Source organism: Symphalangus syndactylus, chromosome 4 (genome assembly GCF_028878055.3).
Source record: "Symphalangus syndactylus isolate Jambi chromosome 4, NHGRI_mSymSyn1-v2.1_pri, whole genome shotgun sequence".
Lineage (NCBI taxonomy): Eukaryota > Metazoa > Chordata > Mammalia > Primates > Hylobatidae > Symphalangus > Symphalangus syndactylus.
Genome location: NC_072426.2, coordinates 120830628 through 120858322, shown reverse-complemented (window position 1 = coordinate 120858322; position 27695 = coordinate 120830628). Strand labels below are relative to the sequence as shown.

The 27695-nt window shown below is 42.7% G+C and overlaps 1 long non-coding RNA gene across 2 annotated transcripts; it reads left to right on the top strand.

Annotated features, from left to right (window-relative positions):
• LOC129481118 (uncharacterized) lies at positions 1-23580 on the top strand. Of its 2 annotated transcripts, XR_008657264.2 has the most exons (4): positions 1-658; positions 5156-5292; positions 18851-19145; positions 23523-23580. It is a non-coding gene; the product is annotated as an uncharacterized lncRNA (long non-coding RNA). The 2 variants fall into 2 exon arrangements; XR_008657262.2 differs by lacking the exons at positions 18851-19145; positions 23523-23580 and adding an exon at positions 8286-8381 and having other exon boundaries at positions 12-658.
• The last annotated feature ends 4115 nt before the right edge of the window (positions 23581-27695 follow it).

The window sequence follows — 27695 nt, the reverse complement described above, 5'->3', positions numbered from 1 at the left end:
ATGTGATCCTAATCTATTTGCTTTGCTTGCTACAGTCATTCTCTGGATTCTTTCTGGATATGAGAGCCTAAGCCTGAAGGTGGATCTGAGCTTGATGGTGTTTGAAAAATAAGAAATGGTTAAAATTGGCATATGGTGCCAGGGTCAAAAATAAGCTATTAGTCAACTTTGATGCAAGTTGTAGAGGTTAATTGAAGTTTGTTACTGCTGCATCACATGAAAATAGGTGGAATTTGCTATTCTTGAAGGATAAGTTTGGATTAATCTGAATTAAGATAATAGATTAAATGCACTTTGAGGGATCCTGGGGGATGGACACTGTTAACCCTTTGCCATGTATCTCCATTTCTCTATAAATATGTCCATGGTAGTTTTAAAACCTGGCTGCAACTTCTTTGATACTCATCTGATAAGATAGAGTCTGTGTTCCCTCTCTTTACATGTATGTAGGCTTGTGATTGATTTTAACCAATAGAAGTTGGTGAAAATGGTCACAGTCACCATATGTGACTTCTGAGTCTAGGTCATAAAAGACCATGCAGTACCACCTTGTCTGCTGGAACATTTACCTTTTGAACTCTCAGTCTTCCTGTGAGAAGTTGCACTGCCTGAGGCTGGCATGTTGTGAGAAAGCCCAAGACAGACAGACCCCTTGAAGGTAATACTGATCAACAGTCACAGCTGAGCCCAGGCTTTGAGTCAGCCCAGCCTAGGTGCCAGTCAGGTGAGCTGAGAAGCTGATTCCAGCTCCTAGCCATTCTTGCCGCTCAGCCATTTGGGTCATCCCAGCTGAGGCCCTCATCATGGCCAGAGACATACCATGCCTGCTCTGCCCTGTCCTAAGTCCTGACCTGAAGAATTCATGAGGGTAATGATTGTCGTTTTACTTCAGTGAGTTTAGGGTTGTTTGTTACACATCTCTTCCAGTGAATAGATAACTGAAACAGTTGTCTTTTGTCTATACATTTATGTACTGTTTATCTAATCTGAAAGAAGTTTCTTGCTTATAGTGACTTTTTTTTTGCCTGTAGCCTACATACAGTCCATTAGGTTTTTCTTTTTTTAGGGATAGGTTGGCTCCAGGGTCTGAGATTGTGCTAACTAATCCATGAGTTAAATGAGTTTTAGATTTAAAGGTTGCAAGCATGCAGGGGAGAGATCTGAGTCTTTACAGTATGCTTAATTTTTCAGTGTTTCCTTTTTTCTCCTTTCCAACACATGGAAGGGGAAATGGTCTACCGTGCACCAAATGAGTGCAGAAGAAAATAAAAGTAGCACAGGTGGTAAAATTAAACTTTTAAATCTGGACCTTGAAGCTATTTCTGTCCACTTCTAAGCTTCAACTTTACGTACCACTGTATTTCAGTGGCATTAACTGCATTTACATTTTGCAACTATCACCCCTATCATCCCCAGAACTTTTTTATCACCCAAAGAGAAAATGTGTACTCATGAAACAACTCCCCATTAGCCCTTGCCTCTGGCTCTGGTAACCATTGTTCTGCTTTCTCTCTTTATGAATTTGACTATTCTTGGTAACTCATATATGGAATAATATAATATTTGCCCTTTTGTATCTGGCTTATTTCACTTAGCTTCATGTTTTCTAATTTCGTCCATGTTGTATCATACATCAGAATTTCATTCCTTTTTAAGGTTGAATGATATTCCTTTATGTGTATATGCCACATTTTGTTTATCCATTCATCTGTTGATATGACACTAGGGTGGTTTCCACCCTTTGCCTATTGTGAATAATGCTGCTGTGAACATGGGTGTACAAATATCTGCTCAAGTGCCTGCTTTAAGTTGGTTTCTACATTTTTAAAGAGTTGTAAAAGAATATTTTAAAATATTTACTATGGAACTTTTATAGAAAAAGTTTACCAACCCCTGATTTAGAGTAAATTTTAAAATTTTGATAATGGGCTATTATGAAGTTGCTGAGTGAATCTTTCCATAAAGTTCATTCATTTCTTCAGGAGGAAGGTGATACTTAAGTCTTAGTAGAATTTCTCTAAATATTTGAGGAACTCTGTTGGGTCCCAAGACCAACACTGAAAAATTACTGCTTTGTTTTTGTTATTAAGGAGGAATGAAATTCACTGGTTTGAAAGCAGAATTCAGTGATTTTAAGGGGCTCCTGCAGTGAATTTAGAATGAGAGAGCACAAGAGTTCTTTAGAGCCAGCACTGAGCTATGAAAAGGCCCCACTGCGTATAATTAGGTATGCAGAAGCTAGAGGCACTGTCCTTTCCACTTTTCATCTGCTACTCTAATTTTACTCTAAGCAGGCAATGTCCTTTGAATCCTAGCATGTCCCTAAGGCAGAAGTTTCCAAACTTTCTTGTTTCACGGTGCCCTTAGAATCTCACTAGTTTTTTCATGGTGTCCCTTAGCCAAAGAAATATCTAATAGTTTCACTTATTAAGTAATTAGGTCCAAACACCTAATTACAGACATTCACATAAGATCTGACAGATGTTTCTGTGTTTCTTTTGAAAGTATAAAACATCCTAAGGTGCTTCTGTGAGTTCACTCCAGCACACTGTCGCTCTTCAGCACACGATTTGGGAGTTGCAGTCCCATCTGTGCTTCTGACCTGGACTAGCCTTTGTCCTTGGCCTTGCTTCTTATTTTATTCCAGATACTGTTCCCCACATTTTCAGGGCTTGCCCAACAATTGTTTCTCATGGCTTCCTCTGCTTTATAGATTTAAGTTTTACATTCTTCATTCACATTTATTCCCCCAGTATATTAACTTTTATATTGGGTTTTCTTTATAAAGTTTCTTTGTTTAAACTACTGAAATAAATATTTAAATGAATAGAACATTTGCCCTCATCTTTAAAGATGTATTACTAGAATTACCGGATTAATCACTATAGCGCTCTCTAGTTTCCTCACAAGAAAGGTGATAAAGCAGTTTGAGCACCCAACAGGCCTTAGAAGTATATGAGGTGCTTTGTCACTGAGTGAAGAAGATACTTTGAATGGTGCAAACAACTTACATAGTAAATAATAAATTACCTTTTCTATAAATTATTACTCACTAAGTAAGCTTTCTAGTAGCTCTATCTGGTGGGGAAGTTTCTTTTTTTTTTCTCTTATTGCCATTGATGTTTTATTTTCAGACCAATTTAAGTGATACTTCTAGAATATCAAGTTTCAGGTTAAAAGGAATGAGAAAAACTTAAATTACCTTAACAGATTTAAAACTAGGTAATTCGGTAGATTTGGGAGAAAAGGTCTTTCTGGTTAGGAAGAAGATTCTGTGTATTATTAAAAATGTGAGAAAGGAAAAATATTTTTATACTGAGACAAATTCTTTTAGGATTTAAATCAAAATTATTATGCACTGTATTTGTCCATTAGATGCTAGCCTGTGGTGACCCCCAGAGAAAGAAGGCTTTGACTCGGCCGGGCGCGGAGTAGTCCCAGCTACTCCGGAGGCTGAGGCGGGAGAATGGCGTGAACCCGGGAGGCGGAGCTTGCAGTGAGCCGAGATGGCGCCACTGCACTCCAGCCTGGGGGACAGAGAAAGACTCCGTCTCAAAAAAACAAAACAAAACAAAACAAAAAAAAAACCAGAAAGAAGGCTTTGACTTACACAAGGTAAAGAGAATTCATGGGGAATTTTGTCCTAGTGTGGAGGAGTTTTCTTCTTTGAACATGAGGAGTGGTCTCTATGGAGTTTGAATTTTACCTTTACTTTGCTCGTGTATTTAAGGCTGTTGAGCATCCTTGTGTAAACTCATGAGCACCTGTTCTAGATGGTTTTCTATGGGTAGGATGTGTGTGTTCGCATGCCTGTGTAACTCCTCCCACACTGTAAAAGGAATGTTCTGTGCATGCATAGCTCTGAATAGAGTCCATCAGTCTTGGGCCATAAATGGTGCCTCTACTTATGAGGTATCTTTACTATGTGGAGGTAGAACTAGATATTTTTCTCCAATAGTATAAATTCTATGATTTGCATTTTCCAATTTTTTTGTTTGGGAAATGAGAGGAAAACAGAAGAGCAAGGTCTTTGTTTTTCCCCTTCTTGCTTCATCCTCTCCCTAGAACCATGTGTAGGTCAGGGTATAAGAATCTGGCAATTGCCCTAGAACCAAGCTTTTAAAATGCTCTCTATTCTCAGAAATCCCAGCTTTGTGATCAAAGCTGTGTCCCCAGGGAGGAAGTGTCCCCTGTGTCCCCTCCCTGTGTCCCCAGGGAGGAAGATTTAAGGGGAAAAGTATCTGATGTACAAGATACATCTGTTTTCCATTGCCACCAGAACAAATGAACACAAACTTAGTGGCTTAAGTAATGCATATTTAGTATCTTACAGTGCTGGAGGTCAGAAGTCTAACATGGATTTCAAAGGGCTAAAACCAAGGGGTCAGCAGGCTGCATTCCTTTCTGGAGGTTGTAGGGGAGAATCTATTTCCTTGCTCATTCAAGTCAGTGGCAGAATTCAGTTCCCTGCAGTTGTAGGACTGAGGCCCCGCTTTCTTTCCTGGCTGTCAGCTGAGGGTCATTCATAGCTTCTAGAGAATGTCCACACTCTGGTTCATGGTCAGTCCCCTTCCTCTACCTTCAAAGCCAGCAACAGTGAGTTGAGTCCCTTTCATATAATATCCCTTCTTCTTCATCTTATACTCTTAAGGACCCACGTGATTAGATTGAGCGCACTCAGATAATCCAAGATAGTTTCCCCAATTCTTCTTTGTTATTGGTTGATTGATTGTACAAATGGGTCTTGCTATGTTACTCAGGCTGGTCTCAAACTCCTGGGCTCAAGCAATCCTCCTGCCTCAGTCTCCCAAAGTGCTGGGATTACAGATGTAAGCCACTGTGCCTGGCCAATGTCTTAATCTCAAGGTTCTTAACTTTAACCACGTCTACAAAATCCCTTTCTACTCTGTGACATAACATATGCACAGTTTCTGGAATTGGGACATGGACATCTTTTGAGGGAGGATGGTCATTATTCTGCTTACCACACTGGTGATGTTAAAAAAAATAAGTCTTCAATTTTCAATCATTCCACAGGTCTCAGTTTTGTATATTGTGTATTAATATCCAGAGCTCCTTTTCCTATGCTAAATTTAGACTTTTCTACATACACTGGTAAGCATTTGAAGACAATTCTTTTTTTTTTTTGAGACAGGGTCTTGCTGTGTTGCCCAGGTTGGAGTGCAGTGGCATGATCTCAGCTCATTGCAACCTCTGCCTCCTGAGTTCAAGCATTCTCCTGCCTCAGCCTCCAAAGTAGGTAGGACTACAGGCATGTACCACCACACCTGGGTAATTTTTGTAATTTTTTAGTAGAAATGGGGTGTCACCATGTTGACCAGGCTGGCCTTGAACTCTTGACCTCAAGTGATCCACCCACTTCGGCCTCCCGAAGTGCTGGGATTACAGGTGTGAGCCACCACGCCTAGCTGACAATTCTTTTATAATATTTAATTATATAGAATAAAGGGAAAGAAATAGTGAGGGGGGATGTGGAAATGAGTTTTACTTTTCCTCCAAAAGTGGAAGAAAATAACAACAATCTGCGAACATGTTTAAATGCTGATGGGAAGGAACTGGTAGAGAAGGAGAGCTGAATGTGGGGAACTGGAAATTATTCCCTGAATCTGTTCTTCCTTTCTGTCATGGTAAAAGAGTTTTAGTTAGGCACTTGGCCATCCAGCTGGAAACTACATTTCCCAAACTCCCTTGCAACTAACGGTCTGAATAGTGACTAGGTTCCCATAGTAATGCACTCTCTTGGTATGCTGGAAGGCAGAATGAGGTATCCAGAAGTTGTGGTCTTCCAGTGGAATGCTAGGGTTCACCATTCAGAAACTGGTGGCAGTGGCAGTTTTTAAATTTGTCTCTTTAAAGCCCTGTTATTAGCAACCAGCTCTGCTACTACCTAGCAGGAGGTTTGGAGAACACCTCTTCACCAAGCACTGGGCAAGGGGCCTTACTTGGTAGCTGTCCTCTGACTTCCAGAGAAGACAATGGAAATGCTGCAAAAATGGCATGTCCCGATTACAACGAGAAAATGGGATTCCCGAGAGGTAGAGGGTAGGTGGGAGATGTTAATAGACAAAGACAAATGTATGTGCAGTTAGTACAATGCGTCATGGAAAAGGAATGGTCATAGGAGTGTTTTTGAAATGAAATCAAGGGGCAGCTTACTGAGGTCCACTGAGTAGACCTAGACCTCTAGGACTACTGGGCAGAAAGAAACTAGACACCATGTTAGGATTCATGGCGTCCTACCAGAGTCTCAGAACTCAGCCAGTGGACGGATGAAGCCCCTCAACAGAGATGGAGGCCAGGTGCCTCTGAAGAAGAACTCTGTAGTTTAGCCATAGTGTATCCAGTGGATTTCCTCCCAAGTCTTCCACAGGGTGACCTGGAGCTATTCACCCAGGGGTCTGTGGACTGGGAGAAGGGAATATAAAACCTACTGGGAAGTATCACATACTGGCTCTGATTTTACACTTATGCCAGAGACCAAAAACATTACGATTGTCTGCCAAAGTAGGGCTTATGGATGTGAGGTATTAGACGAATCTGTGGCTCCAATTCATGTAACAGTGGACCTACCGGGATTGCAGGCCCATCCCGTGTATATTATCCCAGTCCCAGGGTATCTGGTGGGAATACATACACACAAACATATATGCATACATGTACACATACACATGCGTGTACACATACACATGTACATGCATATACATACACATATAGTTGGTAACTAGCAGGATACCATTCTGGTTCCCTGTCCTGTTGAGTGAAGGCTACTATGAAAGGAAGGACTATCTAGGGCCACTGGAGCTCTTCCCAAACAATTCACCAAGCTAGTAAAGAGTAAGTGATCCTGCTGGGGGGATTGTAGAAATTACTGCTGCCATAAAGACCTTGAGAGAAGCAGGGGTAGTAATTCCCACTATATCTGCATAAAACTTTTCTGTTTGGCAGGAACAAAAGCCTGACGGGCCTTGAAAATGACAGTGGATTATTGCAAACCTAATCAGGTGGTGACGTTAGTTGCAGTTATGGTTTTGGATACAGGATATTTACTGAAACAAATGATCCCCCCAGGCACCTGACATACAACTGTTGTCCTGAAAATGCATTCTTTCCCATCCTAACCAGTAGGCAAAATCAGAAGCAGTTTGCATTTATATAGCAGAGACAAGGGTGTATCTTTATTGTATTTTGTGGAACATCACACGAGTTCTTTACATTGATGAGCATGTTGTTTGTTGGACCTAGTGAGAAGGAAGTAGAAAATATATATGCTAAGGGTGGGAGATAAACCCTCTGAAAGTTCAGGGCCCTGCCACCACTTTGGTGATGTTTGAAAAGAGTCCAGTGGTTTGTAGCATGTTAGGAAATCACAAATGGCAGGACTTTGCACCCTACACCACAAAGAAAAAGGCACTGTATTTGATAAGCCTCTGGATTTTGGTGACAACATATACCACATTTGGGCATGCTGCACTAACCTACTTAGGAAATAACCTATAAGCTTCCAGTCTTAAGGAAGTCCTGGAACAAGAATAAGACCTGCAGCATGTCCAGGCTGGGCTGAAAGTGGACATGCCACTTGAGTCTTATGACCTAATGGATTCAATGGCATTGGAACTGTAGCATGGCAGCAGAGATGCTGTTTGGAGACTCTGGCAAGTCCCAGAACAAAGTACTTGGTTGTCTAGTAACTGGACAACCTAAAACACCCAGCACAAACTAACCATCATCTGATCACAGCCATAAAACTGGGCATGCCCAGTAGTATTCCATCGTAAAATGGAAATGGCAATTACAAGACGCAGCCCTAACAGGTCCAGAAAGTACCAATAAACTATTTTGTAAACTGAGCATGAGCAAAAGGCTCAGACTCATGTCTTATTGTGAGTTGGTATCAATTCAGACATACTGTCACCTGAAACCTGATATGTTAGTATAGTTACATTTAATATGTGGGAAGTTGGGAGGGAGAAACAACTAAATAACACAAAATACAGCGACTACAGTCCTCCAAGTTGAAAAAAGTATGAATATTGTAACTTTTCATCATCTTTGACAGCTCTAAGTTACAGGTTGTGATGCTCACACATATCTAGTTTTTTTCTTCTCTTAGAAACCTGAAAAATTACACTTTGCTGTCCTCCTCGCAGTTGGGGCCATGTGGTCCTGGCCAATAGGTTATGAGGTGAAGTCACATATATCACTTTCAAGCTGAAATATTTAATTGCTGGTGTAATAATCTCTTGCACTCTCTTCTCTTACTTCAGCAAATCTTGCTACCTGGAGCAGCTGGAATGATCCTAGATGACTGAAACATGACATGTGTTGGTCAACACTAAATAAAGTCAAAGTACTTAAAAATCTTTTCTTTTATTTTTAGTTGATGTATAATAATTGTCTATATTTATGTGATATTTTGATACATGTATACAATGTGTAATGATCAAATCAGTGTAATCGGCATATTCATCACCTCCAGCGTTTATCATTTCTTTGTGCTGTGAACATTCAAAATTCTCTCTTCCAGCTTTTTGAAAATATACAATAAATCATAGTTAACTACTTTCACCCTAATGTCTGCAGAACACCAGAATTCATTCCTCCTCTCTAGCTGTAATTTTGTATTCATTAACTAACCTCTCCCCCTCCTCCTCTCCCACCTGCCTTTTCTAGCTTTTAATATCCACAATTCTACTCTCTGCTTCTGTGAAAGAGAAGATAAGGTGCCAAAATTCCCTTGGCATAACATAGAGGGAGAAATGTAAAGATTTTGGAAATAAAGATACTAGAGTAGACTTTTCATGTGTAGCCCACCCAATCACTCTTCCTCTAACGTTATCTCCCCAAGAAGGGGCCTGATATGTAGTGATGTTTGTGATCATAAATATCAAAATAGAGTCACTTAGGACAAGTGACTCAGGCCATGGTCAAAGTGGAAACCATGTGCAGGGTGAAGGGAAATAGACATGCTTTATGTTATTGTCAAATAATTGTTTTGCGTGAACACTGTGGAATAATTTTTAAAAACGATTAGTGATCATATGATTCAGTCAAGAGTCCAGCTGAAAACACATGGTAAATTAAATTGAGTGATTTGAGGAGGGTTTAATAGGATTCACAAAGGCGTGGGCGAAGAGTATGGAATCCATTTGGAGTGGTGCAGTAATGGGACAAAAAGGAGGAAGTAATGACCTCTAAAGGGAGGTAGACAGGCTGTGTGAATGAGCCATTCGAAAAGAGCTGTGACCTTCTGTGCAGGAATCAGCCCTTAGAGGGGAGCTGAAACAATGAATGCTCAACCTCACTCTCCTCCCTTGTCTGATCTCTGGTTACTGCCCGCTCTTGGTGAAACCTGATGGAAGCCAGAGGACAGGGAAGCCTGTTGTAGTCCAAACAGATCAGCCTCCCAGGGCACAGAGCACAGCAGAGAAGGGGAGAGGATGGATTTGGTGTGCCAAATGGAAGAATTCCAACCCGACATAATGTAACAGAAAATATTTAAAACATACTGTAACAGAAAATATTCCAATTCCCCTATGCTTCCATTACTGCATAACATTTTTTTCTTTTTTTTCTTTCTTTTTTTTTTTAGTGAAAGAGAACGAGCTGGAAATTAGATGTTTGGGACATAAACCTACCTACATTCATATGATACAATATTGTTTATTTTTATTCTGCATCTATATAAATATTAATTATTTACATTTTTCTTGCTAGTGTCCATCTGAAATTGGCTGATACCACATCATCATCATTCCTATTTTACCCACAGAGAATGTGATTCATTATGATTTTTGAATATGCCCTCATTCTCCTGTGGCCACCGAAATGGCCTGCTGCAGATTTGACCCAATTATTTCAACCATCTTCACGTTTGATTCTCATCACTATGGGTCGAATGAACTCTGTGGCCATCGACACTGATTATGATGGGGCTTGCAGGCATAAGTTCGACTGTGCCACAGACTAATAATCTGGCGCAGAAACATTCTCAAGAGTCTGTTTAGAAAAAAATCAGTGGAAAAGAAGATGCTGATCCGTTGAAATTCTTTTCCATTTGAATTTTCAGCTACACTGTCACCAGCATTAAAAAAAAAAAAAAAAAAAGTAAAACAACAGGCCAGGTGTCCTGAAATAGGCCCCCTGTGTCTTTGGAAAGAGCAAATGGGTGACAATATCCAGATCTGAAGGTTACAGCAACACGAAGCTGACCAGTCTGGTTTTGCTCAGGGAACCCAGAGCTGCACTTTGTGTATTTTCTGAAAGAGGCGAAGGAAGGCAGAGCAAAAACAAAGTTTGAAACCGAAGACTAGTATACTTTTATGCAAAAAAAAAAATAAAACCAAAATGAAGCCTGGTGGCCCAGTTTTCTTTCTAGTTATAGGTAATTCCTAATATTTCTAGTAATGAGCCATTATTGTATTGTATTGCATTGCGTTGCGTTGCGTTGCGTTGCGTTGCATTGCATTGTACTGTACTGTATTGTATTGTATTGTATTGTATTGTATACTATTGTGTATTGCATTAGCGATACCATTGTTGTTTTTATCCATGACCTGAAAGAATTTCAACTTTAAGAGGAGACTGTAGTTTCTTGATTAGATTATTTTAAGTGTGGGAGATTATATGTGTGTGTGTACCTATGAATATACAGTTACAAACTCTTACATCTAGCAGGGTTTTGTTTTTCCCCAAAGATGGTTTATGACACTAGACACTTTCTTGTTGTGAAAGTTTATTGATATTAACTCATATTTCTGTTTATAATATTTATATTATTTGTTTTTATAAATTTACATATTACATGTATAATATGAAAGATCATATTTATTTTGGAAACCACATAATCTAGTTTATTGCTGATTTAATAAATAGATTTCTTTAGCCTTACCTGGCAGCTCTTTTTTCAAGAAAAGGTTAGAAATCTTACAACTTATCTCTTAGTTGCTATTTTAATCACTGTTTTCTTTTTTTTTCTTGAAACGGAGTCTCGCTCTGTTGCCAGGCTCGAATGCAGTGGCGCAATCTCAGCTCACTACAACCTCCACCTCCATATTCAAGCAATTCTTCTGCCTCAGCCTCCTACGTAGCTGGGATTATGGACACCCACCACCATGCCCGGCTAATTTTTTTTTGTATTTTCAGTAGAGACAGGTTTTCACCATGTTGGCCAAGCTGGTCTCGAACTCCTGACCTCAGCTGATCCACCAGCCTTGGCCTCCCAAAGTGCTGGGATACAGGCATAAGCCACCACTTTTTTCTTTTTCTTTTGCTCAATAGAAATCCAGTACTACTTTTCAAGCTTTTCCACTTTTATATCCCTAATGGTGGAGAAGATTGAACGCCTGTTTGCCGGGGGTCTGAATATTGCAGGGAGGTTCCACAAAAGACAAATTTATCTCAAATCTTATATTTTATTTGAATAATTTATTGGAACTTTGCAATTTATGTACATATGTATACCGATACACTTATATATAACATAAAATTAAAACAAATATATATTCATGTATGTTTGTTTTAATTTTTTTTTTTTTTTTTTGAGACAGTGTCTTGCTCTGTCACCCAGGCTGAAGTGCAGTGGCACAATCTCGGCTCACTACAAGCTCTGCCTCCCGGGTTCACGCCATTCTCCTGCCTCAGCCTCCCGAGTAGCTGGGACTACAGGTGTCCGCCCCCACACCCGGCTAATTTTTTGTATTTTTAGTAGAGATGGGGTTTCACCATGTTAGCCAGGATGGTCTTGATCTCCTGACCTCGTGATCTTCCCGCCTTGGCCTCCCAAAGTGCTGGGATTACAGGCGTGAGCCACCACACCCGGCCTGTTTTAATTTGTTTAGCGTTTTAATTTACTTACTAATAAATCTGGTAAAACTATGTCCGTTTTTGTCTTGGTGCTCTGGATATTCCCTAAGACACTGCTACTCCTTTTATGCACCAAGTTTGAGAGGCCCTAGGCATGCAGGTGGCCTGAATGTCTTTCAGCCATCCAGCAAAATATTTACCGAGCACCCACTATTGCTCAGCACTGTACTGAGCCCTTAAGTTACTGTGGGGAACTAGACATCCTTTTTCCTGGCTCTGCACCTCTGCCTATGTCAGCCACTTGTTTAGAATGCCCAGGCGGACATGGTAGCTCATGCCTGTAATCCCAGCACTTTAGGAGGCTGAGGCAGGAGGATCACTTGAGCCTAAGAGATTGAGACCAGCTTGGGCACATAGTGAGACCCTGTCTCTAAAAAAAAAAAAAAAAAAAAATTAGGCAGGTGTGGTGGTGCATGCCTGTGGTCCTGATTACTCAAGAGGCTAAGGTGGGAGGATTGCTTGAGCCCAGGATTTCAAGGCTGCAGTGAGCTCTATTGCATCACTGCACTCCAGCCTAGGTGAAAGAGCGAGACCCTGTCTTAGAAACCAAAAAAAGGTCTTTGGAAATAAGCCTGGGCAACACAGGGAGACCCCCCATCTTTACAAAAAATGAAAAAATATATTAGCTGGGTGTGGTGGCATGCAGCTATGGTCCCAGCTACTCGGGAGGCTGAGGTGGGAGGATTGCTTGGGCCTAGGAAGTTGAGGCTGCAGTGACCCATAATAGCACCACTGCACTTCAGCCTGGGTGACACAGAGAGACCTTGTCTTAAAAAAAAATTGCTCAACCCCTTTCCCCTCACCTATCCAACTTCCATCTGTGAGTCTATCCTCCCATCTCACCTTACTCTGAACTACATTTCTGAGAAGACTTCAGTTATCTCGTTCCTGGAAGAGCACAGTGGCCCTCCCTCAACAGGGCAACAAGGTGGCTGAGCCGGGGGCGGGTAATAAGTTTCAAGGCCTCTAGCTGAACTCGGTGCTGATATGCAAATTAATATCTGAGAAAGGACATTTTTTTTTCTTGTACTAGCTAGGCTGGATTTCCCAAATTGTTTGAGTGATCCCTGCCCCTCTTAATGCTTCTGTAAGAATGCAAGGTGGCAGAGGACCTGTGTCCTTCTCCTGGAGCACAACCATGGTGTGTCCAGTTATATTCTTTCCGAGAGTTGGACTGCAAGAATCCTGAGTACTCATGTATCATGTTCCCCTTGTACCATGTCTTTGAGCCTACACTGTGTGATACAAAGTCCTCTTGTTACACAATAAAGATTTTTTGGACAAAGACATTATTTAAATGTTTTGTGAGTCTTTGCAGACGGTGACCAGAATTTTACTTCATTTAGGGATCTAGCAGAGTTCTCAGCAGGTAAGAGACACTCAACAAGTGACAGGTAGATGCAAGAGTAGAGTACACTGCACATTTGAATTGAAATATTCTGCCAGTGGAATCGTATTATCTCCCATAGCTCTCATGCCTCTTATCCAGGTTATACACCATTGTCCCTTTACTCTTACATGCAGTAAGCATGATGCCCAACTGAAGAACTATTGAATGAATGAGCAAATGATTGAATGACTGAAGGAACAAATGTTAGATAAAATCCAGGCTTCGATTCCTACCTCCTCCATGATACATCTTCTGACTGTTGCAGTCTCTAGAGATTACCTCCTATTCTGTATCATTCACTTAGTGTATTCATTCATTCATAGGCTACCATAAATGGTTGATTATAGTCTATGTCTGTGTTCTATCTACTCAACCAGATTTTTTTTTTTTAGATGGAGTCTTGCTCTATCACCCAGGCTGGAGTGTGGTGGTGCGATGTCGGCTCATTGCAATCTCCACCTCCCGGGTTCAGACGATCCTCCCACCTCATCCTCCCGAGTAGCTGGGGATTATATGCATCTGCCTCCACACCCGGCTAATTTTTGTAATTTTTAAGTAGAGACGGGATTTCACCATGTTGGCCAGGCTGGTCTTGAACATCTGACCTCAGGTAAACCACCTACCTTAGCCTCCCAAAGTGCTGGGATTATAGGCGTAAGCCACCACACCCGGCCCACTCAGCCAGATTTTAAAAGGCTGGGACTATGTCTTACACACATCTATTCATTATGCCTGGCACGGTGTCTTGTAATAGCATGCTCAATATGTATTAGTTGTCGATAATGAAATTCTGTGAGGACAATAATGAACTTCCAAGCTGTTGTTCCATTTTGCTTTGACCTTTCTTGTAGAAGTTCTTGAATCTGAAGTAGTGTCAATAGCAATTTACATGATTATAACACATACGAATTTTAGCTTTGATTATGCTAAACTAAATGTACTCCAGGGTGAACACATTTGTTCTATGAGAAAGAAATTAAAAGTATCTTTTTATCATATTTACTGCAGTGGATGATCAAGGGTGCAAGGCAGTGTGTAATAAGGAAAAAAGCACTGTGCCAGGAGGCAGAGTTGTTTCCAGGTGTGTAGGTTGGTGGTAATTTTGTGTCTCTGTCACCTGTGAAATGAGAACGGACACAGGAGAGTATAGCTTGGGAAGTTTGTTGATATGCAATATTGGGGGAAAGCCCACGGCATAATGACAAACAGAGTGACTGGAGCCCCTTGGAACACTGGAAGTCAACGAGCCCTCTTTGGAGCCAGGCCAATCTTACTATAGCTAGTTTTGGGACTTAAGTAAGATATAATCTCTTTGTGTCTCAATTTCCTTATCTGTAAAATGGGAACAATAATGGTAACAACCTCAAAGTCTTGAGATAAGCACTCAGTGAGATAATGTATGCAAAACTCTTAGCATAGAATCTGTTATATTGTAAGTACTAATAAATAGACGTTTCCTCCTGCAGTGGATGCCTATGGAGCTGCTTTGCTCCACATTTACTTTCTTCTGAAAACTATTCTCCCCTTCCCTATCCACTTGGCACAGCAGGAGCAGCCGTGATACCATGTGACCCAGTCCTCTGGCCAATGAGTCCCTTCTTAGAATTTATTGGACTGGGCATGAAGAGACAGAGCTGAGAGTCTCTCTTCCCTTGACACGTCTGAAGAAGCGGCAGAGAATCATGCTTAGGGGTTGTCAGCAGTTAGATTTCCTGCTGTGGAACAGGCCGGTCTAAAGGGAGGCAGGTAAACAAGCAGGTAACTTGAGAGCAGCAAGAGAGGCAAGATACCCAGAGAGCTTGATGGTGTCTGAACTCCTGTTTCCAGCTAATCTGAGATCCAGTCTCATTCCTGTCCTCAGTTCTGTGAGGAGCCCCAGGACTCTAATAACAAATTCATCTTTTGCTTAGTCATTGTGCTGGAATACACCATGGCAGGTGGGTTAAGCTGGGAATTACATTCCATGCATGGTTCTGGGTTAGAGTTGGCCATAGAGGAAGATGCACAAGATTTGGAAGGTGGAAAAGAAGCAAAGATCATTATTCTTGGAAGGTCGTCATAGTCAGATAGATAGACACAGAGGTGTGTCTGGGTCCCCACTTATTCGTCCTCTCCTCCACACTGTCCAGCTCGGCTTCGTGATTGCCAGCCCAGCTCACCAAAAGCAGACCTACTCCCTCCTCCCCCTTACCCAGATGCTTGGCTGCAAACCCATAGAGGTGGTAGCTACACAGAGGGAACATTTTCCCATAGACCTCTCTGAGAGCTCCTGCTTTGCAATCTCACTGAAGTGGCTGGGTATATTTGGTGTTGCAGATTTCCCTGAAAGCTCCAGCTTACCTACTCATGCCAGTGCTTTCAGAGGATTCATTTATGACTCTTTCTTAAATTCCCTGACTTTCACTTTCTCAGCTGCTCTCACATTTGTGTGAGATCTAATTCCTATAATAAATCTTTTATTCCCACAATACTCTAGTGGCTTTGCTTCTCTGATTTAACCCTAACTGCTATAGCTAGTTTTGTGTTTCTTTCACAAGCCGAAATGATAGCAATCCTAGATATTTTGCATTCTTAAACAAAAGGACACAAAATAAAGGGAAATATCAAGACAACACTTTGAGAAAATATGTAATAATAATAATAGCGATAATAATCTCTTTGAGACAGGGCTTGCTATGTTTCCCAGGCCGGCCTTGAACTTCTGGGCTCATGAGATCCTCCCACCTCAGCCTCCAAAGTAGTTGGGACTACAGGTGCATGCCACTGCACTTGGCTTTATACAATGTTTTTAGAGGAAACAAATTTTAGATTTTCTTGCAACATTTTTTTTTTTTTTTTTTTTTTGAGATAGAGTCTCGCTCTGTCTCCTAGGCTGGAGTGCAGTGGTGCAGTCTCGGCTCACTGCAACCTCTGCCTCCCGGGTTCAAGCAATTCTCTGCCTCAACCTCCCAAGTAGCTGGGATTACAGGTGCCCGCCACCATGCCCGGCTAATTTTTTTGTATTTTTAGTAGAGACAGGGTTTCACCATCTTGGCCAGGCTGGTCGAACTCCTGACCTCGTGATCCACCCACCTTGGCCTCCCAAAGTGTTGGGATTACAGGCGTGAGCCACCGTGCCCGGTCAACATTCTTTGTATATATAAAGGACGGATTGATGATAACTCATGGTGATTTTATTAAAATTGCCTAATATGTCCTGAAATTCTTGAACCAAATTGAGAAAGATAGGTGTGACTTTTGCCTTTCCCAGGCAGGTAGAAAATGACACTTTAAGGAAGGTACATTACGAGAACATCAAGCCTTGGGGTAAAGTGGATGCACTTTGAACATGGATTAGTGACAATGACTTCAACTTCACCACTATAGATTGAGGCAGAGGAACAGAATCACCAGGAAATGTGTGCATTTGCATGCACACTCACGCGCACACACACACTCACACTCACACCGTTTTTTAATTTTGTTTTAACAGAGATTTAACCTGATGTGATTGGAATAGCTGGTTCAATAGTCTCTTTAAAGGCTTTTGTCTTTGTGTTTGAGGATGGAGCTCCAAGTCCAATCTTCCTAAGGCTTTGATACCTTCCTCTGCACTATGCCAGGAAAATTCTTCAGACTAAGGTATACTAACTTCCTTAAACACGGTTGGAAGAGCTGCTTCTCTTGACAAAGAAGGCTGAACCAAATTTAGAGGTTCATGTCCCCAACTTCATTGGAATCTGCCAATATGTCTCCATTCCAATTTTCTAAGGGCCTACTCATTTTGAGCATATGAAAATATCCCTTCTGAGTTGAGGGACAAGTTGTTGCATCTGTCCTTTATAAGTTTTCTATTGCTAAGTCACAAATTACCAGAAACTTAATGGATTAAAGTAACCCATATTTATTATCTAACAGTTTCTGTAGGTCAGATGTTGGGACATGGCATGGCTGGCTTCTCTGCCAGGTATTTACTTGGATGCAATAAAGATATTAGCTGGGACTGTGATTGTCATCTGGCCTTGGCCATTTGTTGCTTTCCTTTTTTGGAAGGTGTTTTGGAGATATTCCTTTGTTATTGGCCTCACACAGGAGGGTGTGCAACTAGAGCAACCTTTTACAAGTTCTTCAAGGTAACTGCAAATAAACTAGGCATGGAAGGCAGATAGAGGGGAGGAGTAACATACTTGGGGTGGTCAAGGAAGGAAGAACTTCAGTAATGTGATTTTTAAGATTGAGCTTAAGCAAAACACATTTTGATAACAAGCTAGTAAAGCTAGCTACATTAAACATTTTTTTGGTAGCAAGTGATCAAAATTTAATTTTATTTCCTTAAAGAAAAAAAATTTGTTGACGTAGTTGGAAAGTTCAGAAGCTCAGCCAACTTCAGATGTGGCTGGGTCTAGGGGTTCATAGTGTGGCTGGGTACACTTGTCTCAGATTTCCCTGACACCCACAACAAATTGGGGGTTGTCGGCAGTTAGGTTTCCTACAGTGGAACAGACCGGTCTACAGAGAGGCAGGCCTGAGAGAATTTCTCTTCTTCAGTTTCAGCCAGGCCCTTTCCTAGTCTGCATCTTATCCTTTAATCTTTCAGTGTTAATTTTGAGCTCCTACCTCTTAATATGGACTTTAATTGTAGCAGAAAGAAGTGCTTCCTGTTACTTCTCTAGAATAATTTCATGGATAGTGATTGGGTTGGCTCCAGCAACATACCTCTTTCTGAATCACTGTGCTATGCACATGGCATGGGGTGAACAAATTGGCCAGGTCTGAGCTATGTGCCCTTTTTTGTAGCTGGACAAAGGGTGGGAGGAGATTGATGGGGGCAGGGTGGAATGGGTCCAACTGCACCTGTGCTGCGTGGAATGCAATCTCTACAAGAAATACAAATGGTGTTTCCAGGTGCAGGGGGAGGGTATGTTTAGCAGGCAGGAACAGCAGATATCTTCTATACTCAATAACCATTGGCTTTGGTTCCATAAGGTCATGGAGAGGGCTGGGGACAGTGGAGGAGAGATAGTGCCCCACCCAAAGGTTTGAGTTACTTTTGTCTACCAAGGGGGAACACATCCATAATTCCACATCATTCAGAAAAATCTTCCCAATGTATAATTTTTAGAGAAATGATGATATATTAAGAATTATTTCAGTCAGTTTCTTATGTACAACTTTCTAGTTTCTTGTTCATGGTTCCATTTTCCCCATTATCCAGGTACAGTAAAGGAGCTTTCTTTATTCTTTCTCCTCTCTGACCCATCAGTGACTCAGATTTGACAACTCCTGCTTTGTAATGTAGTTTATACCTTCCTGTTCATTATTCTGGGTTAGATCTTTATTACCATAGGCATAGCCTGTCAGGAGTCTACTAACTAGTCTCTTTACTTCAAGCAATCCTGCCCTCTACTGCCAGATGAATCTGATAAAATCTTATTTTGATCATGTCAATTTTCTACTTTCACAGCCTGCATTGGCTCCACATATATATTCAGATGAACTCCATATTTTTTACCTGGTGTCTTAATCAATAATCTTATGTTTATAACAGAATAACTGAAACTGAGTAATTTATAAGGAAAAATAATTTATTTCTTACAGTTATAGAAGCTCAGAAGTTCAGTGAAAGGGGCCGGGCGGAGACCGAACTACACCAGTCGCGGTCAAGAGATCTTTATTGGAGGTATCGAGGGGCACCACACAAGGAGAAGGAAGAGAAGAGAGAGAGGGCTGCTGGTGTGCTGGGTTTTATATCCCTTGGGCCTACGTGGATTGGGCTAGGGGCGGGCCCAAGGGAAGGCGGGAGATGCTTCTTTCTGATTGGCCCTCCTTTGGCGGGTTCAGACAGTGCCCGGTCAAGGAGGGGAGAAGAACCCAGAACCGGCCCCATCTTAAGGTACGGCGCCATTTTAAGGTACCCCATGTTACCTGACATTCCTCCCTTTTTGTTTCCTTAAATGGGGGAAAATGGGCGTCGTGGTTCACCTGGGTGCTTCCTGCTGAGTGGGGGCACTGTGGGGAGGGGGCACAGGGAGAACTGTCAGGGTTGTGCATGGGGTAATGTTCCTTGTAGGTATAGATCCTCCAGTGCCGTGAGCCAGTTGAGGGGCAGGGATGGGTTGGCAATGAGCCAGCTGTCAGCACGGAGATCGTTGAGAAATTTGTGGAATCGGTTGGCGGTTGTCATGACTGGCTTGGGTTAGCAGGTTGTGAGCCCGTCTGTGGAATCTGTCCCGTTCTCGCTGGTGGCTAAAAGTTGGTAGTTTCTGAGGAGAAACTGGTTAAATGTTTGGTTAGATGTGGAAGAGAAACTTAATGAGGCAGGGGAGTAGTGCGCAGAAAGCGAGGACACCCATTAGGGGGCCTAAAAAGGGAAGGAGCCAAGCTAAGAGGGGGGTTTTGAGGGTTTCCCGAAGGGAGGGAGTAGTACTAGCATTCATTAGTTAACGTTTTACCTGATATAGGTTTTAATGCTAGTTTCGATTACTTGGGACTCATTAATGTAATAACAACAGTTCTCCTGTAAGAAGATGCAAGTACTGCCTTTTTCGGCTGTGAGTAGGTCAATGGTGCGGCGGTTTTGAAGGGTGACACCAGCTAGAGATGTGATTTGTCATTGGAGGGCGGTTAGAGACTGAGCCGTTTCCTCAATGGCCGTCTGCATCTGGGTTTGGAACTCTGAAAATTGAGATACGCTGTATCCTAAAGAGGTGGCTTCTAGTCCTGTACCTATGAGTGAGGTTGTTAGAGAGATTCCAAGCATGATAGGTAGGAAGATTGCTCTTTTTTTCCGATGGTCCTCAGGAGAGTTGGGTTTAGGGTGCCAGGGATAGAGGCCAGGGATAGAGGAATTAATGGCCGTTACACCAAAAAAAAAAAAAGGCTGTCTGGAGCTGGAAAGTTGGGGGGGGGGTGACAGTTTGTTTGCATGTTACATTGTGGGGCGATGGGGGGTGGTAGCGGGTGTTGTAACAGGTAGGAATAGGGACGCTGAGGTTGGCAAGGAGGGGGACATGGGAGATTACAAAGCCGGTGGTCGGCGGGGAGGAGTTGCTTGTGTTTATGGAGCTAGATAGTGGAACCGCAGCAAGAGGGGGTTTGTTGATGTTTGCGAAGAAACAATCGGAAGTAGGGACCTGAGAGGTGTTTAATAGTAGTAATCCTTGATTGAGGAACAGAAGCCAGGAAGCCTGTATGGAGGTTGTGTCGGCCTGTGGGTGTAGCTGGGATTGTAGTTCATGTACTTCAGTCTCTCCTTGAGAAATATGTGTGTTAATTTTGGCTAGAACCTGTTGGGAGTCAGTTTTTAGGGTACGGGTGATGGTTATAGTTTGTGCTGGATAAGACCAGGCATTGCTTGGGTATATTCCCCCTGTGGCTGCCTGGCCCCAGATTGTGTTGGCTGGGTCAGTGATGTGAATTGCTCAAGATGAGGCATTGTTTTGGTGACATAATATATGAATGGGGTCTGTCTGTCTGTTTTTTTGGCGATTTAATTCATAACACAGCTGGTCCAGGGACACCCATAGTTTTGGGGCCATTCAGTTTTACAGGCGCTGCAGGATTGTTGGTGTGGAAAGCAAATGGCAAAGTGGAACATGTGGAAATAAGGGTCCTAACCGCTATTTATTATGGTGAGTTTAGGGAGGGGAAGGTTTACTGAGGATGCGTCGATGGAGCATCTGGTGTAACTGATGACATTGGTGTGTGACCTTCGGTTAGCGTTGTAGGTTTCTTTGAGGGTAAACAGGTAGTAGGGTTGTGAAGGGGGCATGTTGGTGGAGGAGGGTCCGTAGAAGGAGATGTAAGAGGCGGAGAGCCAGAAGAGCATGCTCGGAGCAGGCATGAGGGCGGCAGCTTACGCCTTAGGAATAGTAGGAAGGGAGGACGTTTTAGAAATGCGAACTTTGAGAGGGTTGTGGGGTATGGGCGTGCCTGGCTTTAGAGGGGTTTGTGGGTTCGTGTTTAAGGAGAGACAGGCAGGAGGGTGGCAGGAGTGAGGGGTGCACATGTTTGGAAAGTTACAGCGGAATCGTGCAGGAAGGAAACTAGGAGAGACAGTATGTGGCAAGGGGGAAGGGTTTGTAGATTTTTGTAGGTCAGGAGTTCCTTGAGTTGATGGGGGGAGGTAATGACAACAGCTGCCCTAAACATTAATTTCTTTGACTCTTGAAGTAGTAGGTAGGCTGCAGCCAGGGCCCGAAGGCAGGGGGCTCACCCTCTCATGGTGGGGTCTAGTCGGCCGGCAGGGATGCAGAGACTCCCATGGTGAGAGAGGAAGGGGTATATGTATATGGCAGCTGGCTGAACGGGGCGTCCTCTATTAGCCGATGGCCGTGTTTTGAGTCAGAACCTTTGAGCCGGTCGTCACCGAAACGAAAGAACTGATGGGCCTCTGTAAGGCCAAGGGCCGTGGGTTACCTGGTACCAGGATTTTTTGAGCGAGAGAAGGGAGGAAACCCAGGCCGGACGAGTGAGGAGGGAAAGGAGAAAACTCAGTTCCCTGCGGGCCGAGTTCGCTCTCAGAATTGTTTGGATAGGTATGCAACTGCCGCAAAGGTGGGTCCGTGCATCTGACCTAGGACTCCAAGAGCCAAGCCATTGTGCATTTTTGAAACAGGGCCCTGGGGGCTGACGTTGGGATGGATGGGCAGATGACAACTTATGGCCGTGTGATCGAGGGGAGGCTTGAAGGGCTTGTGCCAGTAACTGGTACTTTTGCCTCTTTGTCTTCTCATCTCGATTGTGACACACCTTAAATGCCGTCGCTAAGATCTCGGTTTGAGGGGTGAGGGGGCCTTTGTCCAGTTTTTTTAGTTTACCTTTGATATCAGGAAAACTCTGAGCAAAAAAATGGGACATGAGGAGTTGCCTACCATCTGGGGTTTTGGGATCTATGTTGGTGTATTGTTGGAGTGCCTGTGTAAGGCGGTCTAGAAAAGCGGACGGGTTTTCATTTTTATCCTGTATGACTTCATGAAGTTTTTCAAAGTTAATTGCCTTTTGAGCTGCCCTCCGTAGACTGGCTATGATGCAAGTAGCAAAATGGTCTCGGGCTGATACTCCATTTTGGGTGTTATAATCCCAATTGGGCTCATGCTCAGGTACTGCCTGCGCTCCTAGTGGTAGGGCTGGGGTTGCTTGATGAACCTCATCTGCATAAGTTCGAGCTTGGTCCTAGACTCGCCTACGCTCCTCCGGGAGGAGGGTGTTAGAGAGAATCATACAGATGTCATGGAAGGTAAGGCTATAAGCTTGGATGAGGTATTGGAATTCTTTGATATATAAAGCAGAATTGGAAGTGTAGGAGCCTAGGCGTTTTTCTATTTGTGATAAGTCAGCCATAGAAAAGGGGACGTGGACTCGGACAATACCTTCAGCTCCTGCCACCTCTCTAAGGGGGGCAAGGAGGGGGGGGTGTGACTTTGAGCGAGTGGTGGGGGGGCTGAAGGCCAGGGCTGACGGGATAGGCGGTTGAGGGTGGGGGGGGGGCAGTGGGAGGCTGGGCGACTTCCGGTTGGGTGGCGGCAGGAAGGTGTGGCGGAGGGTGGTGGTATGGTGGGGGGTTCGTCAGCTGGGTCGAAGTCAGGGGCAGAGGGAGAGGTTGGCGGTTTAAGAGCGGCAAGGAGCTGCTGCGGTTTGCAAGGGAGACAAAGGTTAGGTCTATCCCGTAGGAGAAAGAAGCCGTGGATATATGGGATCTCTACCCATTTTCCTGTTCGCTCGCAATAATTGTAGAGATTCTGGAGAATGTTAGGATCGAGAGACCCATAAGTGGGCCATTTGCTTTGGTTGTCTAGGGGATATGTGGGCCAGTTTTGCTATTTGGGGTCTACTGTGGCCTTAGGGACTTGAGGCGAGGCACTTCGTGGGGTCTCTTGCCTGCCTAGAGAGGTAGACCCCAGAGGGGAAAACTTACCGAGACGAGGCCAGTGTTGGGCGAACAGCTTGGCGAACAGGAGAATGAGCGAAGACTGGCCGGGGTCTGGACTGAGCTCAAAAGGGATCGGGGTCCCACCGAGGGGGGTGGAGAGTCCCGATCTGAGTCACGGCACCAATGAAAGGGGCCGGGCGGAGACCAAACTACACCGGTTGCGGTCAAGAGATCTTTATTGGAGGTATCGAGCAGCACCATGCAAGGAGAAGGAAGAGAAGAGAGAGAGGGCTGCTGGTGTGCTGGGTTTTATATCCCTTGGGCCTACGTGGATTGGGCTAGGGGCGGGCCCAAGGGAAGGCGGGAGATGCTTCTTTCTGATTGGCCCTCCTTTGGCAGGTTCAGACAGTGCCCGGTCAAGGAGGGGAGAAGAACCCAGAACCGGCCCCATCCTAAGGTACGGCGCCATTTTAAGGTACCCCATGTTACCTAACATTCAGGGTCAAGGGACTGCATATGGTGAGGGCCTTCTTGCTGATGAAGACTCTGCAGAGTCTCAAGGTGGTGCAGGGCATCACTTGGCAAGGGGCTGAATGTGCTAGCTCAGGTCTTTCTCTTCTTATAAAGTCAGGAGTCCACTCCCGTGATAACCCATTAATCCATTCACCCCTTAATCCATGAATGGATTAATTCCTTGATAAGGGTGGAGCCCTCATAATCACCTCCCCAAGGACCCACCTCTCAATCCTGCCACATTGGATTAAATTTCAATATGAGTTTTGGAGGGGACATATATTCAAACCATAGCTCTTGGCATCCCCAGGCCTCTATAATGTGGCCTGTTTCCTGCTATCCTGTCCTCAGGCCATCTTTCTGTTTACAGTCACAGTAAACATGCCCAGTGCTCCGTCTGCATGGTGCCTATTCATCCTTCTCACTCACAACTCTCACCCTTCCCTGAGTCTCCCATTTGAATCTAACTCATTCACTATGGCTCAGCCTAAGTCCAGCTACCCATGAGAAAATTTCCCTAATATTCCCAGTTGACCCTTATCTCTCTTCTGAACTCCACAGGAGTTCTTCTCTGAGCTGCCTGTCACACATTTCCCTTACTGTCTTGTGTCGTGAGTTATTTTTTCATGTATAAGTGTTGTGTATTCTCAACTCACTTTTAAGTACTTCAAGAGAGTCGTGTCCTAAAGCCTGTTGTATTATTGTCTGTGGGTCACAGGGAGGTGGTGTGTTGCAGGAGGATGGCACTCCTTTTTTTCTTTTTTTTTTTTGAGACAGAGTCTCACTCTGTCACCTAAGCTGGAGTTCAGTGGTGTGATCACAGCTCACTGAAGCCTTGAACTCCTGGGCTCAAGCAATCCTGCCTCCTGAATAGCTGGGACTATAGGCATGTCACCACACCCAGCTAATTTTTGTATTTTTTGTGCGGATGGGATTTTGCCATGTTGCCTAGGCTGGTCTCAAACTCCTGAGCTCAAGCTGTGTGCCAGCTTTGGCCTCCCAAAGTGCTGAAACTTCAGGTGTGAGGCACTGCTCCCCATCCAAAGATGGCATTTCTATGACTGTGTGACTTTGGAAAACCCTCTGAGCATCAATTTCCCCATTTGCAACTTGAGCATAATGATAGCTACCGGGCAGGATGGTGGAAAGGGTTAGCTAAGATACATGTAAACGGAGAGTCCCAGGGGCTGGTACATGATAGGAGCACAGTGCTTGGTAGCCAGACGCAGTGCTGAGTAAGGGCTGAATGAGAAGGCTCATCACTATCCATCTTGGTGCCTTCAGCATCTGGCATGCTCCCTGAACCTCTCATCTACAACTGAGGATTTAATTCAATAAGCATTTTGTTTTAGTTTGAGTTCCCTCAGAAGCAGACCATGAGACAACAATGTAAATGTGAAGGCTTATTTGGAAGGTGACTCTAGGAATCATAGAAAGGGGAGTGGAGAGTAAGGTAGGGAAGGAAAGGAAACCAACACAGGATACATTAATGGGCATGTTACCACTGAGGGCAGCTGGGCTCCAACCTACTGGGACCATCTGAAAGACTTTGTAGAACACACTCAAAATCATCACCAGAGAGACAGGAAGTGAGTGCCTTTACCACCAAACTCCATCTGCTGTGGATCCTCGGCTGCTCACGGGGGTGCTGACAGCCCTACTCTTCTGGACTCTTCCTCCCTATTGTTGAGTTCCTGCAGCAGAGGGAGCTCCTGGGCAGAGAAATTCAGGAAAGAGTTGCCAAATTTAGCCAGCAAAAACACGGGATGCCCAGTTAAATTTTAAATCTAGGTTAACAACAAATACTTAAAAAAATGTGTGTGTGTCCCATATTATAGATATTTAAAAATCATTTTCATGGGATATCTTAGAGTAAAAAATTGTTTATCTGAAATTTAAATTTAACTGAACATTCTGTATCCTACCTGGCAGCCCTAATTCAGGGGCTTGCTTGGGGGATAAAGGTGGAGTAAACTGTCTTCTTTTATTGAGTACTTACTATGGGTCCAGAGTGGGATTTATCGTGGGAATGCAGAATTAACGAATAAGGGTCTCCAGACCCCGCCTTGCCCCTTGAAGTTGTAATTAGATTTGAATGAAAGATGTGTGTAGAACTGCTTTGAAAATGATAAATGCTGCACAAATGACACAGAATTATTCACTTTTAAAACCTATTTTTAAAAACACTAATAATGTGTCTAGCATAGTAGCTGCTCAATTAATATTTGTCATGTCAAACTGAATTATTATTATGATTTTTAATTCTTTTATTTCTATTATATTTCAATAGTTTTGGGAGAACAGGTAGTGTTTGGTTGCATGGAAAAGTTCTTAAGTGGTGATTTCTGAGATTTTGATGCACATGTCACCTGAGCAATGTACACTGTACTCAATGTGTACTCTTCTATCCATTGGCCCCCTCCCAACCTTCCCCCTGAGTCTCCAAAGTACATTATATCATTCTCATGCCTTTGCATCCTCATAGCTTAGTTTTCCATTCCTGTTTGGTTTTCCATTCCTGAGTTACTTCATTTAGAATAATGGTCTCCAACTCCATCCAGGTTGCTGCGAATGCCATTATTTTTTTCATTTCTGAGGCTGAGTAGTATTCCATGATATATATATATATATATCCCACATGATATATATATATCTCCCACATTTTCCTTATCCACTTGTTGGCTGATGGACATTTAGGCTGGTTTCATATTTTCGCAATTGCGAACTGTGCTGCTAGAGACATGCGTGTGCAAGTGTCTTTTTCTTATATTGACTTCTTTTCCTCTGGGTAGATACCCAATAGTGGGATTGCTGGATCAACTGGTAGTTCTACTTTTAGTTCTTTAAGGAATCTCCATACTGTTTTCCATAGTGGTTGTACCAGTTTACATTCCCACCACTAGTGTAAAAGTGTACTCTTTTCACCACAACCACACCAACATCTGTTATTTTTTGATTTTTTATTTATGGCCATTCTTTCAGGAGTAAGGTGGTATTTCATTGTTGTTTTGATTTGCATTTGCCTGATAATTAGTGATACTGAACTTTCTTTTCATATGTTTTTTGGCCATTTGTATATCTTCTTTTGAGAATTGTCTATTCATGTTCTTAGCCCACTTTTTGATGGGATTATTTGTTTGTTTGTTTTTTTTCTTTGCTGATTTGTTTGAGTTCTTTGTAGATTCTGGATATTAGTCCTTTGTCAGATGCATACAAACTGAGTTATTATTATGGGCAAATAATACTATTATTTGTTGATTACTGTCATGAGATGTAGGCAAGGTTGTTTTAACATCTCCCTAGGTCCTAGATCCATGCTTATTTTTGGAGTCTTGCTTCATATTATTCATATTAAAGTGAATATTCATATTATTCATAATATTCATATTAAAGTGAATATCTCACACTAATCAAGGGAAACATATATATATTGCTTAAGCATTTTTTGACAGAATTTAAGAATTTTAAAATCGTTTAGTTTTTGAAAAGATTTAGCTGTGACTCATTTAAGATTAGCTTTGATTTCTTAATTCAGGAGGGTAAGAAGGTCCATGAACTTGGATGAAAAAAAATCTGTTTTCATTAACTTCAAACTGAAATTTGTAATTTTATTTATTTAAGAATATAGGCCATACATCACATTAATATTAACAATATCTCTCTCACCAATAGAAACAATAGATATATTCATGTCACATTACAGGGATTACAGATATCCCAAAACATAATTTATACTAATTGCTACTTTGAATATATAGTTATTATGTTGTTATTAAATTTTGTTATTAAATGCATTAATAAATAAGCACATATTAACAAATTAGTATTTTAAAGTTTTTTTTTTTGAGATGACTCTTGCTCTGTTACCCAGGCTGGAATGCAGTGGTGCAATCTCAGCTCACCACAACGCCTGCCTCCTGGGCTCAAGAGATTCTCCTGCCTCAGCCTCCCAAGTAGCTGGGATCACAGGCGTGTGCCATCACATCCAGCTAATTGTGTGTGTGTGTGTGTGTGTGTGTGTGTGCGTTTAGTAGAGATGGGGTTTCACCATGTTGGCCA